This window comes from Dermacentor andersoni, chromosome 1 (assembly GCF_023375885.2).
Source record: "Dermacentor andersoni chromosome 1, qqDerAnde1_hic_scaffold, whole genome shotgun sequence".
Lineage (NCBI taxonomy): Eukaryota > Metazoa > Arthropoda > Arachnida > Ixodida > Ixodidae > Dermacentor > Dermacentor andersoni.
The window spans coordinates 175,567,744-175,585,213 of record NC_092814.1 but is presented as its reverse complement, the minus strand read 5'-3'; the positions used below and the strand labels follow the sequence as shown (position 1 = coordinate 175,585,213).

General features: G+C 47.3%; 1 protein-coding gene and 1 pseudogene across 1 annotated transcript in view; both read right to left on the bottom strand.

The window, feature by feature from the left end:
• Window positions 1–17,470, bottom strand: part of LOC126547183 (uncharacterized) — a 261,800-nt gene that overhangs the window by 224,178 nt on the left and 20,152 nt on the right. The gene's annotated exons all lie outside the window — the stretch shown is intronic.
• LOC140215465 (uncharacterized) lies at window positions 726–16,248 on the bottom strand (annotated as a pseudogene).

Sequence of the window (17,470 nt, the reverse complement as noted above, 5' to 3'; positions counted from 1 at the left end):
GGCGCTTTTCGTCGCCGACAGTCAAGGCACGTTCGAACGTAGTGCTTCACCTGTGCTGCAAGCCGTGGCCAGTAATACTTCTCTCTGATCCGTGCTAATGTTCTTGTGTAGCCTAAGTGACCTGAGGTAGCTTCGTCGTGACAGGCCTGCAAAATTTCATTGTGGAGAGGTTTAGGGACGACTAGTAGATATCTCTTCCCCGTTGAAGTTCCTCCTAAAAAGAACACTGTTGCGTAGGAAGAATGATGACATGTGCCTTGAGAACAATCTGGGCTTGTTTGTGGTGCGGCCTTCTAAGAAATCAATAAGTGGCGCGAGCTCCTGGTCCTCTTGCTGTTGTTGAGAGATGGTGGCCGCATCAACAACTCCTAAAAAGCCTGCGGATTCGTCACCATCTCCGCCTGACGATTCGATCGGCGATCTAGAAAGGCAGTCAGCGTCTAAGTGCTGCCTTCTCGATTTATAGACCACTGTCATGTCGTACTCTTGAAGCCGTAGGCTCCAGCGTGCCAAACGTGCAGATGGATTCCTGCGGATTCGTCATCAGAGTTTACCACGCCTTCCTCGTGAGTCACGTAAATTACGTAGCCTCGGCGCTAAAATGGACCAAGAGAGACGCGGCCAAGATAGACACACAGATGCGCAAGAGCATCAAAAGGGTGCTAGGTCTTCCGATCACTACAAGCACGGAGCGGCTCGATCGGTTAGGGGTCCACAATTCACTATCAGAAATCACCGAAGCGCAGACCAAGGCACAGGTCGTGCAGCTGTCGACCACCAGGGCTGGCAGGCGCATCCTAGAAGAAGCAGGGATAAATGCCGAGGCAGAGTGCAACGCACGCAAGATTGCGCTCAGCGCGGCGGTCAGGGGCACTTTCAAGGTAGAACCGCTTCCGAGAAACGTCCACCCGCAATTCAACGAGGGGCGCCGAAAGGCTAGGGCCCGAGCACTGCTGAAATCGACCGCCAACTGCCCGGGACTGGCGGCATTTGTAGGCGCGGCCCAGTACGGTACAGGCGCAGCGACCGGTACGCGGCCGTCTCGATACGCTGGGATGGCACAATAATTAACGCAGCATCGGTCAAGGGGGCAATGTCCGAAGTGGCCGAACAGGTGGCAATAGCCATGCCAATGAGAGACCCCGAACGTCCTTACGTCTACACAGATTCGCGACCGGCGGCAAGAGCATTCGCCTCGGGCTCAATATCCCGGGAAGCGGCGGCCGTCCTCGGCAGCGAGGGAGCCGCGGGTCAGCACATCGTCAAATGGTTTCCAGCCCACATGGGGGCCGACGTGCACCCCGAATTTCCCAACGCCAATGAGCTGGCGCACGGAGGCGCGCGAGGACTCACGCACCGCGGCGATCGTGGCGAGCGAAGTGGCGGGGAGGGAGGGGAGCACCGAGACCCGCTGCTCACCTTCAACGAAATAACAACACACTATCAGCTGTCGAGGAGGACCTTCCCACTCCCCCACGCTAAACTCACTAGACCACAATCATCGATATTCAGAATGCTTCAGACAGGGTCGTTCCCCTCGAGAGGCAGACTGAGCCATTATTCACCAGAAGTAGAGCTGCAATGTCCGGATTGTGGTGAATTGTACTGCTCGCTAGCGCACATGCTCTGGCAATGCTCCGCGTTAAGCGGCACCGTGTTCACTAAAGAAGAAGACTGGGTGGACGCCCTACAAAACGACGACCACCAAACCCAGCTCCGGGCCGTCCATAGGGCTCACGAAAGGGCGGAGGCTCACGGGCTTCCCGTCCCAACGTGGGTGCGGCCCTCGACCCCTGCCGGCCACTAAACCAAGAGTGGGTGGAGAGGGGTTCCTCAGGACACAATAAAGTTATTTCCTCCTCGTCATCGTCTCCACCTGACGACTCGATCGGCGATCTGGAAAGGCAGTCAGCGTCTAAGTGCTGCCTTCCCGATTTATAGACCACTGTCATGTCGTACTCTTGAATCCGTAGGCTCCAGCGTGCCAAATGTGCAGATGGATCTTTCATGTTGGTCAACCAACAGAGAGAATGGTGGTCACTTATAACTTGAAATGGGCGGCCGTATATGTATGGGCGGAACTTGGTAACTGCCCATACTACAGCCAAGCATTCCTTCTCTGTGGTGGAGTAGTTCGACTTGGCACGTGACAATGTTCTACTCGCGTAAGCGATGACTCGCTCAGCACCGTCTTGCCGTTGAACAAGGACGGCACCTAGACCTACGTTGCTGGCATCGGTGTGGATCATTGTCGGCGCATCCACGTCAAAGTAGGCAAGAACAGGCGGAGTGTGTAGGCGGTGCTGCAACTCATTAAATACCGCCTCCTGCTCCTCGCCCCATACAAACGTGACATCTCTGGTTAAGGAGGTGAGCGGTGAGGCGATGCGTGCAAAACCCGCAATAAATCGCCGGTAATATGCGCATAGGCCCAGGAAGCGTCTGACTGCCTTTTTGTCTCTAGGCCTTGAAAACTTTGCGACGGCTGCAATTTTCTCAGGATCAGGTCTGACACCTGTGTGACTTACTACGTGGCCCAAAAACTGTAGTTCTTCATAGCCAAAGTGGCACTTTTCAGGTTTTAAGGTAAGCCCAGCGGACTGTATCGCTTGAAGAACCGACCGTAGCCATCTGAGATATTCATCAAATGTGGCAGAATAAACAATGACATCGTCTAGGTAGACTAAGCAGGTCTTCCACTTAAGGTCTGAGAGAACAGTATCCATCAGTCTTTGGAACATGGCTGGGGCGGAACACAAACCAAAAGGGAGAACTTTGAATTCATAGAGCCCATCAGGCGTTACAAAAGCCGTCTTTTCGCGATCCCGCTCATTGACCTCTATTTGCCAGTATAAACTTTTTAAGTCCATCGATGAGAAGTACCGTGCATGCCGTAGCCTGTCGAGGGAATCATCGATGCGTGGTAAGGGATACACATCTTTTTTTGTAACCCGATTGAGCTTGCGATAATCGATACAAAACCGCAGGCTACCATCCTTCTTCTTAACGAGTACCACGGGCGATGCCCAAGGGCTTTTTGACGGCTGGATGACATCATCTTCTAGCATTTTCTTGACTTGCTGCTGTATTGCTTCCCGCTCCTTCTCAGCCACGCGATACGGATGCTGTCGGATGGGTATTGCTGCTTCCTCCGTAATGATGCGGTGTTTCGTCAGTGGTGTTTGACGCACTCGGGACATTCTAGAGAAGCAGTCCTTAAAATGGTCAAGCAGTTCCCTGAGACTTTGTTTCTGTTGCGGCGTTAAACCTGGGTCAACGTCGACAATGGGTGCATGTGGCATCATATCGGTGGTCGATTCCTCTTTTACAGCAAAGCAGTGTTGAACGCGGTCAATTTCATCAAAGTACGCCACAGCGGTGCCTTTACTGATGTGCCGGCGTTCATTGGTAAAATTTGTCAGAAGTACCTCTGTGTGACCACCGATTAGGCTGACGATACCGCGAGCGATGGCAACACCTTGATGGAACAGAAGTGCAGTTAGTTGTTCGGCTACACCGTCCTTGATAAACTGTTCTCCGCAACTGACGAAGACAAGACTGCATGATAGTGGTGGTATGCAGACATCGTCGTCGGCGACACGTAACGATGTACGTTGGCGCTCTTCGTCGTGGCTAGTCTCTGTACTAGTTGACAAGGTTATCTTGCCGTCCCAGATGTTAACCACGGCTCAATACTCCTGCAAGAGGTCCATTCCAAGGATGAGGGATCTGCAGCACTCCTTTAAAATAATAAAACTGGCGACAAAAGCTGTGTTTCCTATCTGGACTTGTGCAGTAAATTTTCCTATAGGTGTCATTACCTGGCCCCCGGCATTTCGAATATAAGGGCCCGTCCATTGCATTTTGACTTTGTTAAGCCGGTCTGCCAACTGCTCACTCATTATTGAAAAGTCTGCACCAGTATCAACTAAAGCTGTCACGTCGTGCCTATCAATCGTTAAGAGTAGGTCGGCACTCACAAATTCGTCGGCGTTCCGTTTTTCCGGGTTGCTCTGCTCGTTTCTCTGTAATGTTGGGGGACTTTCGGCGGTTCGCCGACTTGCAACCTTCCCCCCGGAGGTCGCCGATTTCAGTTTCCCCGCCGTGGGCTTGGAGAGCGGCCTCTTACCACGTCGGCGAAACTACGTCGGTTCGGCGAAGAATAACACAACGGAAACAGCGAGCGCGACCGGAGATTAGCTGAGCTGCCTTGTTCCCGAGTGACACTGTCGTCGAAGCGTCGATGTCTCTCTGGAGACTGTCACAGAGTGGCAGGTGACATTTCTTGGTTGCCACCCTGGCGGTGAGGGCAAAAACAATAAATATGCACTGGTTCGCCACATTGAAAACACAATGGTCGGCGATCAGCGGTGCGCCATACGTCGGTCCTGCGAAGCTGGGGTCGCCTGAAATGCTCCCTCTGTATCCAGGCAGCAATGGGTGGCCGCTGGTGGTACTGCTGTACTGGCCCAGTAGAAAGCGGGCGACGAACAGCGTCTGTGTAGCTGTATGCGCACGGCTCGAAGCGTGGCTCGGGACACGGTTCAGGGAGTGGCTCAGGTGATGCAAATGCTTGCCAGATTTCTTGGCGGACAACTTCAGCAACCGAAGCAACAGTGAACTCCTTCGGTGCAGCAGTGTGCTTCGCAATCTCCTCGCGCACAATGTTTCTTACTAGTTCACGCAGCAAGGTCTCGTCTGTCACTGTCAGTACTGCGGCCCCTGCAGGCGCATCATTAGTCAGGCGTTCGTAATGCCGGCAACGCTGCTGCAGCACCCGCTCGATTGCTGTGGCTTTCTTAATGAACTCTTCTACTGTCGTAGGCGGGTTACACACAAGACCAGCGAATAGCTGTTCTTTGACGCCGCACACGAGATGGCTCAGCTTCTTCGAATCAGGCATGTTGGTATCCGCGCGGCGAAACAAACGAGACATATCCTCGGCAAACATCGAAACACTTTCGTTGGGCTTCTGAATGCGCAACTCGAGAAGGCGTTGTGCATTATCTCGGCGATCAGTGCTTCCGAAGGTGTCAAGTAGCCAACGGCAAAATTCGTCCCACGTTGTCAAATGTGCCTCGCGGTTTTGGAACCACATCCTTGCGCTACCTTCAAGAGCGAAGTACACATTGGAAAGCTTCTGGTCCGGACGCCACTGATTAACCTTAGCTACGCGTTCATACTGGTCCAGCCAGTCTTCGGCGTCTTCATATGTGTCACCGTGGAAGCTAGTGGGGACTAGATTGTTTTGAATAGTCACCTGTGTTGGACTTGCAAGCGCCATTTCCCGAGTCGGTGAGGTCGCTGACAAAGTTCCTTGGAAGAGGTCGAATACCGGGCACAGACCTTGCAGGCGGCGGCTTGCGCGGTGCACAGGTGTCTCGACGCGTCTTGAAGGGCTGGATGCAGGGCTACTCGCAGGAGTCGCCCCTATCTTTAGGTGATGATGCGATACCCAGCACCTCCACCAGTGTCACGGCTCACTGGAGACAAGAGCGGAGAGCGGTATTTATTCGAGAGAGTTAGGGCGAGCGCTCAGGCCAGACTTTTTCTTCTCTAGCGCCTCGCTTGCACAGACGAGGTCGTCGTCTTTATCGTCAACGTGGTTGGGCACAGATGGTGTTGCGGCAATATATTCTGCAGGCATGGAAGCAGCCAAGGGAGTTTTGGAGCAGCTCTGGGAGCACCAAATTTGGCACGTTGGTGTAGGTTTAGATACGCATTTTGGAGCATGCTATGTAAAGCTCAGCATGAGTGAAATACAGACAAATCAAGAAACGATGTTCTCTATTTGAATTTGCAGAACACTGTTAGGCTAAGGCGAATCAGTTCTGCGGAAGCCCACAAGGTAGAGGAAAGTTTATTAAAGGAAAGAAATACTATACACCCGACAAAGGAAACCCATATGTGTCCCTTGGAAACCACTATTTAGTTATATACCGGATGTGCCAACTAATCCGGCAAAGAAAAAAAAATATTAAGGAATTTACATGAATGGCACCCATTGTATGTTGACAGGTTTTTGGTAATGCTAGTAAATAGTTTTTTTTCACTGCGTACAAGCAACTAATATTTAAGTTTACTTAGCTAACAATATTTAAATCACTAAGTAGATAAGGATATTAGATAATGCAAATCCTAGGTTGCTTGAAATCCAGTTATCGCTCATGCTTCAACGTTCTCCACAACTTTTTCATTGATATATCAGAAATTATGTGAGCTTATAAAGTTTGCTAATTAGAAAAATTTGAGCACAATGAACAAAAAATAGTGACTGTGACAACCATAAACAATACCCGTCAACAAGTGAACACTGCTCGCATGATGACCTCAGTTATTTTTTTTAATTCCTGGCGACATTCACTTGGCATAGTGGAATAAATGCGAAGTTACTTTGTTGGTCATTGCATGTTTGCCAGTATTCCATAAATCTTGGCGAGAAGAAAAAAAAACTGACATTTATTAAAAAAAACAAGAAAAAAGTATGCAGTGGCTTTCCTATCAGCATCAGCCACCAATCTTTAGCACAAGCTCGATTATTAGGGCTGTCCGTTTAAGTCAATATAAAACTGTGATCAACATTTTGAATGCCAAACAATGGTTTCTTAATAATTTCGGGCTTGATCTGCAGAAGCCTCGTCGAGAACACCATTTTTACGAACGCAATTTCTGTTATTCGCACATTCTTCGAACCTTTAACACCGCCACTCGGCTGCTACTGAAGACTAAAACTGAAACTTAATAGTCGGTTTACATTTTGCAGCCATAGAAGTCTGATTTTGAACGGTATGGTTGTGCAGAATATAGAGTACCCGGAGTGCAAACTTGAGTGATGATTGATGTGGCTATTGGATATTTCTGGTCAAGAAGTTTTACAAAAGCAAGCAGCTATAGAGTTCGTCAGTGTGCCGCACTACCATCCCAGATACTGAGCATGTGCACATGGGAAATATATTTTTATATATATTTTTTATATATAACTATATATTTTAATGTTACATGCATGGTGTTCTGCCATTAATCGACGAAGATTTACCAATAATGCGTACAGGCGAGCCTTAAATGTATAACGACAGACCACACGACTTATTCATTATGATTCAGCTGAGAGTGCGGCTTTCCTTCCCGACTGGCCCACAAAGAGAGGGCCAGTTCAAATCATCTTTAGCTGATCCGCATAATATGTAAACATGGAAGAGTTACATAAAACATTCGTAATGCATTCTATAGCACAAAGGATTTTCCTTTTCCTGCGGCGAAATTTCAATGAGCTGGCAAACACACCCACACTTCAAGAACGCTCAAACGGATTGCTTCAGTTAGGCTTCTAGGGCGATATGGTAGCCATCAAATCATCTTAATCTGGTCCGCATAATACGCAAATGCGCAAGACTTATATAAAACATTCGTAATGCATTCTATAGCACAAAGGATTCTCCTTTTCCTGAGGCCAAGTTTCAATGAGCTGCCAAACACACCCACACTCTGAAGACGCCAACGCTCAAACAGATTGCCTCAGTTTGGCTTCTAGGGCTATATGGTAGCCAAAACATGGCTGTGTGGTTGTCACTGAACACGAACATCCTGCAAAATTTAGCGACTAGATTAAAAGTTAATGTTTTGGCATAAGTTGGCACAGCTTGGTGGTTTGGCGCAAGATAGCACAATTGGTGCAGCCCTTCCATCCCTGGACATGACCGTACTCTGCACAAAAGCAAAGTGTGCTACTTGGCCGGAAGCATAAACTTCAAAAACTACTGTGATATGCCACCATTCTGCGAAAGTCACGGACATTGTGGTCTGAGCATTACGACTGGCATCAGTCGCACAAGAGCTGTAAAATTACATATATCTATGTCGCTCCCAGCAAAAAAAAAAAAGCAACGCTTGAAAGGTGGAACTCAGTGCGAACCGTTATCAGCAATCAACAACACGTAGACGAATAACTGCCGAACATGGCCGCATCACGGTTTTCTGATAATGGCGAAGTAATCGTTGACCCTTTGCAACATTGCGTGGCGGCAGTGCATGGTGCAACATTCCCACGGACTCGGACCGCATAAATATGGACAGTGCCAACATGAACGGTTTAGCGGTCGTTGATCCCATGGTGGAAGGATGTAGATAGTCGTTCCAATTCGTTGAAATAGTCATGATGCACATGGTGCTGCGCAAAGACTAGAGTGCTATCGTTGTGGCATCCGGTACCACACCGGCAAATGCAGTAGTGCACGCCCTGCACCGTACCATTTATGCTGTATGCCTGCTCCCTGGAGATGTGCCTTGAAAGCAAGTGACCTTCTTAGTGGTTTCTGAAATCTGAGTGCAGCGGTCACTCTCTTATCTCGAAGGATATATGGTCGTCATGGTTGGACTGGACTAAGACGCACACTGCCATGCACCCAGTTTGGTCACGCTTACAAGCTTCACTACTTCATGTGTGGCCTTTTTTTACCGTGAACGAGTTCAAGCTGGTCAGTATAATAGAACAGCAATTCAAAAACGTTCTGTTTTATTTGGAAGCAGTTTAAATAGGCATCGTCGGAAAAGCATAAATGCACCGAAATGTGGTCATAAAAACTGATAGATCATCATATCTGGATCACTCTAAGTGAGTTCGACTGTATTCTATTTGTATTCGGAACTTCGAATATTCACCCACCCCAAATATTATGTTTAAGCTTGAACAACCATTCTGAATTCCTTTTCTTCTTGTGTGCACCAGACACTGGAACAGGTTTGTACACAACTTTAAAGCTACTCAAAATACTATATCTTAAAGGGGTTTTAAACCACCCCTTGGGCTTGGCCCCACTCCACCGCAGCCTTCACAGTGCAAAGCATTGAAGAAGAAGTGGAAGCACCACAAATGTGGTGTTTGATTGCCAATCACTCTGCTTCTGCTGATCGCACTGAAGTACTTCTTGCGGCAATGTATTTCTGAAATAGCATATTTTAACTTCAAATGGATTTCTCCACTTTAATAAAAGCTGGTTCAGGACCTCTAAGTTCTGCTCAAAGTAACTTGGTTACTTAATACCGAGTTGATAATAATTTGACAACTTAGTATTTTTGCTTAAGTTAAACATATTTCAGACTACCTAGAACTTATATTTAAAATACGGCCTTCGTTTCTGTCACGTACGGTATCAGCACACAATGAACTCATTGTGGGGGATGCGCCATGTGCAGATGGCCAGTCCCGGCCATTTTGTCTGCATCACAACCGTTCAGGGCAGTAGGCTTGGTAAGTAAACAAATAAAAATGAAAAAAAAAAGTGTGGGTCTCAAGCTTGAAAAGATAAAAGTAAACAAACCGACCGCAACAAATCGAATCGCCAACACTGCACAATCGCCACTTTTTATGGGTCAAAATCAGACAAAAAAATACACAAGGCAAACAAAAAAGGATAAAACAGTGCAGGCACCAACACTCTAAAACCAATAGCAACATCATTCCGGTAGGGCTTACCCTGCCTCTAGAAAATATATCTCATCTTGTGATAAGTCCACGGACAGCACACTAATGCAAGTTTCAAGTCAGTGGCCTTGTATTCTTGTAGCAAGTTATCTTGTATCTTTGAAGCAACAAAAACCTTTCTTTTTTTTAGTATTTGGTACTCGATCTCAAATACATTTCTGAATTTGCAATTTATTACTCTATTTATTACAGTAACCTCTCGTTACTACGAACACCACATTAACAAGCTTTTCAGATTTAAGATTTTTTTTTAATCCCTGCCAAAATGCCTATATTTTCAATGTAAAAAACTTTATGTACTACGAATTTCAGATCACCGAATATTTCAGAATAACGTACGCAATTTAATGCCGTAATCACCAAGATGCTTCGTTATTACGAAGTTCTGTAGAAATTTCGCTACCGAATCCCTGAGGCTTACACCTAGCATCAACCCGTTTCAACGGGTACAGCTCCAGCAGCATCAACATCAGCGTGAGCGTCGCGTATGGTCATGTTCGGCCTCTCCTACTACGTCGTAAGCCGGGCGTCCACACGTTGATAGTGATCGGCAGGAGCTGCGAAGTTATCGGTGCTTTCTCCTGGCCCCCACATTAAAAAGAAGCGATGCCAGTTTTCACTCAAAGAAAAAGTGGACATTTTGACGTAGCTGAATGTTGGAAGAAAGCAAGTCTACCTATGCAGGGAGCGTGATATTCACCCATCAACAATGGCAACGATGCTCAAGGATCGGGAAAAGATCATGAAATTGCATTGAGAGTCACAGCTGGCTCCTTCAAGAAAATCCATGCGGCTTGGCAACTATCAGAACGTCGACAACGCCGTCCTCACGTGGTTTAAGGATGCCAGGCAAAACAATGTGCCCTTGTCAGGCCCGATTATTGAAGAGAAGGCGCTACAGTTCGCGGCTGCCTTGGACATCTCCGGTTTCGATGCAAGTGCCGGATGGCCGTACTGCTTCCGGCAAAGGAATGGCATTGCGTGGCAGGTTGCTTGTGGCGAAGAAAAGGCAGCAGATGCCGATAGTGCGGTTGCCTGGTGGAACGAGCGCTTTCAAGAGATCATCGAGCCTTTCTCTCCAGACAACGTTTTCAAAGGCGACGAAATGGCGTTCTTTTATCAGTTGTCGCCTAATAAAACAATGAACTTCAAAGGTGACAGGTGCAAGGGCGGAAAAAAATCACGTCTCCACGTATCGGTTCTGTTCTGATGCAACTCCACGGGCACAGAAAAACTCAAGCCACTAGTTGGCAAGTCTGCTAAGCCACGCTGCTGAAAAAACATTGTCTCGTTGCCTTGCGACTACCGAGCCAACAAAAAAGCGTGGATGACGCAAGAATTGTTCACTCAGTGGCTGCTGCAGCCTGATGACACAACGAAGAAGAAACATGGTGTCTACAAAATTACTTAATAGATATGCCCTGAATTTTCCAGGTTTTCCCTGATAATGCCAATAAAAATTCCCTGAACTTTACAAAAGAAGGTTTGAGAGTCGAACAGAGGCACAATTCACACAGACGACTCCACTCACAAAACAGTTTATCGCAGCGCCAAAGCGAGATTATGAGCACATTTATTCACCTTAAAGTGTCAATTTCCTGCTGGAGAAGAGAAGCCTCATTCTGTGCTTCAGTAATGAGCCTTTGCTTCTTTTGTTGGAGTTCTTTGATGCGGGTGGCCACCCTTTTCCTGTTTTGTTCAGCCTCAGATGCATCCAGCCCACCTTGCTTCTTTTTCTTGAGCTCCTCCTTCCACCGAATACTTGCGCCAGGCACCATTTCCACCATACTGTCTGTAATGTCAACACTGGCTACATCACCTGCTGCTGAAACTCCATCATACACTATTCTCTGCACAATCAGATTCTTCATTCAGGTTCTCTATGAGGCGTTCTTTATTTACAGAAAAACCTCTTTCGACAGCAGCATTCCCATGGGACATGGTGAGGATGATCTTGACAAAGATAAGCAACTCCTTATGGTTCCGTGAGCACAGCTCAAACCACAAGTTGTCCACCAGTCCCCTGTGCCGTCCTATCAAAGTTCTTCAGAAGTAGCTGTGCAGAGCTCAGCGAACAGACTTGCACATAGGATCGGTGCGCCCGTTCTGCTTCTAAGCCGGACAGCCACCGGTGCTGTGTGAGTATTTCCAGCTCAATCGCTAGTCGTTTTTTGCCAACCTCCTTTGACAAGGTGCAGACCGGATCCAAGCAACTCACTCCTGTTGTTAGCCTGTATTTTTAGAGGTGTGACCTTTCTATAATAATCTGCGAGCACACCTTCAAAAAAAGAAATGGACTCCTTCTTGAAAGTAAGCAATGCAACTTGAGATGGTTTTGCAGCTTATTGATGTTCGCTCTTGGCAGCAAAACCAAGATCAAAAGCGTTAGCAAAAATGATGTTCTCGGGCTTCTGCAAATCTATTTTAAGTAACTTGAACGGTGTGTCAGCAGTGCACAAAATTTCTTGCTTAACGATCCTTCCCAACAGGGATTGTAAGACAGCCTCCAATGCTGCGGCAAGGAAGGGGACCATTAGTTTGTCCGTTTGAAATTCGGTCAGGAATGGCTTCAATTCCCCAGCAAGTGATGGCATGAAAGCCAGTTTTGCTGGCAGCATTGTGTCAGCTACTAGCGTCTCAACTGTGGTGTAGCTGGTGTACTTTGGCTTGCTCTTGTCTTTAGCTGAACATTCCCCATATTTTATTAAGTGTGGCAGTACTTGAAGAGCTCTTGAAACCACCATGCTGTTTTCAAGCCATCGAACCGCACAGATCTTAGGCGAAAACAATGTGCTTGCTGTGATACGAATGTAATCAGCACGGGGCGCTGGAACACACTTGAAAATGTTATAAATACTCTGCAGATATACTACCAAATTCCAGCCAGTTGCTGCACGGCCTGTTTTGAAGGCACCATGAACCACACGCAGGCCATAGCTTCCAATTTCCAGGATTTGTCGACTGTCATGACAATTCAGTTCTTCCTTAAGGGATCTAAGGAACTTGAAGTTTACATTTGGTCTATCCATTGATATTTGCAATATCTTGTGCTTTATGTCTTTGGTGGCTTTCTTGAGTGCAGCGGTGGCGTAGAGGTAGAACACCCGCCTCGCGTGCAAGAGGTCCGTGGTTCGAATCCCGGTGCCGGCAATTTTCCACCGGATTAAAAAAAAAAACCACGTCTTGATAAAATTGCATAAACAGGCCTGGAGTGCGGCCTGATCCCGGTGACCAGAACCGGTAACGCACTCCCTCACCAGAGCAGGATTGGCCACCCTGGTGTAGTACTTGGCCACAACCTCCTATATGAACACAACACTCAAACCCCGGCCCTTAGTCCCCAGCAGCTGCGAAGCAACTGACCACGGCGACAGTCAGACCTGCGACGCAGCAGAGGGTGCCAAGAATCCCTGGCTCCGGAGAGGCCGCCATTGGAATATGAACCTGGCAACGTTTAACGCTAGAATGTTATCTAGTGAGGCGAGTCTAGCAGTGCTATTGGAGGAATTAGAGGGCACTAAATGGGATATAATAGGGCTCAGTGAAGTTAGGAGGCCAAAAGAAGCACATATAGTGCTAAAAAGTGGGCACGTCCTGTGCTACCGGGGCTTAGCGGAGAGACGAGAACTAGGGGTCGGATTCCTGATTAATACGAATATAGCTGGTAACATACAGGAACTCTATAGCATTAACGAGAGGGTGGCAGGTCTTGTTGTGAAACTTAATAAGAGGTACAAAATGAAGGTTGTACAGGTCTACGCCCCTACATCTAGTCATGATGACCAGGAAGTCGAAAGCTTCTATGAAGACGTGGAATCGGCGATGGGTAGAGTGAAAACAAAATACACTATACTAACGGGCGACTTCAATGCCAAGGTAGGTAAGAAGCAGGCTGGAGACAAGGCAGTGGGGGATTATGGCATAGGCACTAGGAATAGCAGGGGAGAGTTATTAGTAGAGTTTGCGGAACAGAATAATATGCGGATAATGAATACCTTCTTCCGCAAGCGGGATAGCTGAAAGTGGACGTGGAGGAGCCCGAACGGCGAGACTAGAAATGAAATAGACTTCATACTCTGCGCTAACCCTGGCATCATACAATATGTGGACGTGCTCGGCAAGGTGCGCTGCAGTGACCACAGGATGGTAAGAACTCGAATTAGCCTAGACCTGAGGAGGGAACGGAAGAAACTGGTACATAAGACGCCGATCAATGAGTTAGCGGTAAGAGGGAAAATAGAGGAATTCCAGATAAGCTACAGAACAGGTATTTGGCTTTAACTCAGGAAGATGACCTAAGTGTTGAAGCAATGAACGACAATCTTGTGGGCATCATTAAGGAGCGTGCAATGGAAGTCGGTGGTAACTCCGTTAGGCAGGATACCAGTAAACTATCGCAGGAGACGAAAGATCTGATCAAGAAACGCCAATGTATGAAAGCCTCTAACCCTACAGCTAGAACAGAACTGGCAGAACTTTCGAAGTTAATCAACAAGCGTAAGACAGCTGACATAAGGAACTATAATATGGATAGAATTGAACATGCTCTCAGGAACGGAGGAAGCCTAAAAGTAGTGAAGAAGAAACTAGGAATTGGCAAGAATGAGATGTATGCGTTTAGAGACAAAGCCGGCAATATCATTACTAATATGGATGACATAGTTCAAGTGGCTGAGGAGTTCTATAGAGATTTATACAGTACCAGTGGCAGCCACGGCGATAATGGAAGAGAAAATAGTCTAGAGGAATTCGAAATCCCAGAGGTAACGCCGGAAGAAGTAAAGAAAGCCTTGGGAGATATGCAAAGGGGGAAGGCAGCTGGGGAGGATCAGGTAACAGCAGATTTGTTGAAGGGTGGTGGGCAGGTTGTTCTAGAGAAACTGGCCACCCTGTATACGCAATGCCTCATGACCTCGAGCGTACCGGAATCTTGGAAGAACGCTAACATAATCCTAATCCATAAAAATGGGGATGCCAAAGACTTGAAAAATTATAGACCGATCAGCTTACTGTCAGTTGCCTACAAACTATTTACTAAGGTAATTGCAAATAGAATCAGGAACACCTTAGACTTCTGTCAAGCAAAGGACCAGGCAGGATTCCGTAAAGAGTACTCAACAATAGACCATATTCACACTATCAATCAGGTGATAGAGAAATGTGCCGAATATAACCAACCCTTATATATAGCTTTCATTGATTACGAGAAAGCGTTTGATTCTGTCGAAACCTCAGCAGTCATGGAGGCATTATGGAATCAGGGTGTAGACGAGCCGTATGTAAACATACTGAAAGATATCTATAGCGGCTCCACAGCCACCGTAGTCCTCCATAAAGAAAGCAACAAAATCCCAATAAAGAAAGGTGTCAGGCAGGGAGATACGATCTCTCCAATGCTATTCACAGCGTGTTTACAGGAGGTATTCAGAGACCTGGATCGGGAAGAATCGGGGATAAAAGTTAATGTAGAATACCTTAGTAACTTGCGATTCGCTGATGATATTGCCTTGCTTAGTAACTCAGGGGACCAATTGCAATGCATGCTCACTGACCTGGAGAGGCAAAGCAGAAGAGTGGGTCTAAAGATTAATCTGCAGAAAACTAAAGTAATGTTCAACAGTCTCGGAAGAGGACAGCAATTTACAATAGGTAGCGAGGCAGTGGAAGTGGTAAGGGAATACATCTACTTAGGGCAGGTAGTGATGGCAGATCCGGATCATGAGACGGAAATAATCAGAAGAATAAGAATGGGCTGGGGTACGTTTGGCAGGCATTCGCAGATCATGAACAGCAGGTTGCCATTATCCCTCAAGAGAAAAGTGTATAATAGCTGCGTCTTACCAGGACTCACCTACGGGGCAGAAACCTCGAGGCTTACGAAAAGGGTTCTACTCAAATTGAGGACGACGCAACGAGCTATAGAAAGAAGAATGATGGGTGTAACGTTAAGGGATAAGAAAAGAGCAGATTGGGTGAGGGAACAAACGCGAGTTAATGACATCTTAGTTGAAATCAAGAAAAAGAAATGGGCATGGGCAGGACATGTAATGAGGAGGAAAGATAACCGATGGTCATTAAGGGTTACGGACTGGATTCCAAGGGAAGGGAAGCGTAGCAGGGGGCGGCAGAAAGTTAGGTGGGTGGATGAGATTAAGAAGTTTGCAGGGACAACATGACCACAATTAGTACTTGACCAGGGTAGCTGGAGAAGTATGGGAGAGGCCTTTGCCCTGCAGTGGACTTAACCAGGCTGATGATGATAATGATGATGGCTTTCTTGAAAGCAAGTGTCAGGTCTTCAGAACAGGTGTGGCCGAGAAAACATGAAGTCAGGTGTCGAGTTTTTTACAGCAGTGTCAGCCAAATCGCAGTACCTGACCAGCACATCCATTTGTTCTTTCTGCGCTACTTTGTTTAGTGATTCATTGAATGCTACAGCTAAGTATGGTACTTCAGCAAGAGCTGATAGCAGCTTTTTTCAGAAGAATGGCGTGATGTCATGACAGATAGTATATCCGACTTTGTCTTTCCCTAATTGCATTTTCTTGGCAATTTCACAAGACTGGAGCATCAACGGGAAGAGCGCCGCCGATCATGCCACGGAACGGAGGGATGCGAGTCATTACAGCATTCATGAACCATACGATCTCAGCTTTCGCAACATCTTTCTTCAATAGAAAACCACATACCGTGATCTGTGCAGGAGTTGATGTAGCAGGAGGCATCGATGAGGGGTCTGCTCTCTTCGCCCGTTCGTCAACGGTCATCGCGGTTGACAGGGCTGCACTGCTTGTTTTAAGAACGAGAATACACGTGTCTGGGAGCCACTTTCCAGCGCCTTCATGCTGTTCGTATGCTTTATACTTGCAGCGTGGCTAGACACTGCAGTTTTTCCCATGTTGCTCAAGCGAAATAACTTGCAACACACTGCTCATTGTGCGCTATATACATTGTTGGGCACAGGCGTAATCCAGCTCGCGAAGTCAGATACGTTCGCATTGGTCCAGTCAGCATGGAACAAGCACTTCGTTGACTGACATCGCTGATTTCGAGTGTCTTCAAAAGCAGCCTCACCGCAAAACAAAACGATCAAAATGCCCCAGCCACGAACAAAGCACAACATACACAAATGCACTCACGAGCACGTCGCATATTACCACAGAATGGAGATATGACGATATTCATCCGATGATGATGATGATGACAGTTGCCTTTTAGACCGCTTGCTGCTGCTAATTACTGGTGTCACTTAATGGCAATTAAACTGCGGAGAGCTACGATGGAGTCGGAGATCTACGGCTCAATCTCGGAGGCCGTGTGTAGCAGCGCCCTTGTTGCACACCGCCTCAGAGATCTTCGCGGTATTCGTGCCGGTTTAGGACACTGTGTGCAGCAACGGTGCTGCTGCACGCGGCCTCCGAGATTGAGCCATACATCGTATTTATCGCTTTGTCAATCTCACCAGCCACATTCCCTGATTTGGCCACGTTTTTTGCAATTTCCCTGACGATTCCCTGAGTTTTCCAGACATATAGAGAATTCCGAATAATTCCCGGTTTTCCCGGTTGTTAGACATCCTGAAAAAAGCCAGAAAAATTCTCCTCGTCGTTGACAATTGCTCGGCGCATATCGTGAACTTGCGATTGATCAATGTGCAACTTGAATTTATGCCCCTGAATTGTACTTCTTTGCTCCAACCTTTGGACCAGAGTATCATCAGATGTGTGAAGGCCAAATTTCGGAAGCGTATTGTGCAGCGCCTCCTGATCAATATTCCACTGAAGCTGCCCACACAGGTAAACATCCGTCAAGCTGCAGAAATGCTTACAGGGTCGAGGTGGAACGTGCAGGCAAGCCCGATCCGCGACTGCTAACGAAAGGCAGGCCTTTTAAAGACTTCACCTACGCCACAAGACTGCGAGGACACAGAGGAGCTCAACTGAGAACTGTGGAATGAGCTTACCGAGAAGCTCCCAGTCGACACCGCGG